The sequence below is a fragment of the Sus scrofa genome, chromosome 6 (genome assembly GCF_000003025.6).
Source record: "Sus scrofa isolate TJ Tabasco breed Duroc chromosome 6, Sscrofa11.1, whole genome shotgun sequence".
Classification (NCBI taxonomy): domain Eukaryota; kingdom Metazoa; phylum Chordata; class Mammalia; order Artiodactyla; family Suidae; genus Sus; species Sus scrofa.
This window is the reverse complement of record NC_010448.4, coordinates 132,570,309-132,571,409: the sequence shown is the minus strand read 5'-3', so window position 1 is coordinate 132,571,409 and position 1,101 is coordinate 132,570,309. Positions and strand designations below refer to the sequence as shown.

At 33.5% G+C, this 1,101-nt stretch overlaps 1 pseudogene; it reads left to right on the top strand.

Moving 5' to 3' along the window:
* On the top strand, positions 271–573 carry LOC100524996 (annotated as a pseudogene).

Sequence of the window (1,101 nt, the reverse complement as noted above, 5' to 3'; positions counted from 1 at the left end):
GAACATAAGGCATGCAGATTTCACCTGCTCATTCATTAGGGAATTGACTGAAAACTGTAGTTTCCTCACCTGATAATGGAATAATATACAGAATATTTGTTAAAATTAGTTAACGTGACTATTTACCCTGTTTAGGGTAAAATGTGAGTTAAGTTTCAAAAGTAATTAGCTCTCTTGACCAGATTGGTAGCATACTTATGAAGCTAATAGAATTCATTCGTAATACTAAAACAATAATAAAGCATAACACGAAGTTAGCATACAGAATTTTCCCAAATGCTTTATATCCTTTATTTTATTTATACAATTATTAGTGCAAACTAAAAATATCATTTCCCCAAAGTAGGCTATACTCCGAGCTGACGTTGACCTTGAGTTTGAAATTCAGCTGGAGGCGCTCCATTCTCGCAACGTCATGGTGGCATATTGGCGATAGACTGGACTCGACTACCTCCAGTATCCCAGATCTGTGCGAAAGCAGTGAGAGATGCACTGAAGACAGAATTCAAAGCAAATGCCAAGAAAACTTCTGGCGGCAGCAGCATAAAAGTTGTAAAAGTCAAAAAGGAATAATCTGCCCTGACTCAACTTGAATGCTACATTTTTCAAAGTGAAGATGTGTGGGCACATGTTATGGCAGATTGAAAACGATCTCACTTCATGGGGGAAAAAAAAATACCTGACTTTTTCATAGATTGACATTGCCAATAATTTGAAGTATGGCACAAAAAATGTATCATTTCCCAAATGCTTAAATAAGTTCATGAAGCGGGAGAAACATAATAATAAGTAAAATCAAGACTTCGAGAAAGTATTTTTTTCTTTGTTTTTGATCAAGCTTTGCAGCCATACCTATTTCCTCAAGACCTTAGACTGAATGAACTATGGGTTTGACAATAGCTACTGTCTTCTAAAAAATAACTGTGATACATATATAATAGAATATAAAGAAAAACACAAAAGAACTACAAAACAGAAAAAAAAATCACATTTAATCTCTCTCTCAGGGTTAACCACTGCTAATATTTTGGTATTTGTTCTAAGACAACATGTATAAAAATGTATATATTTAAATAAATGTAAATAAATACAAACACACTT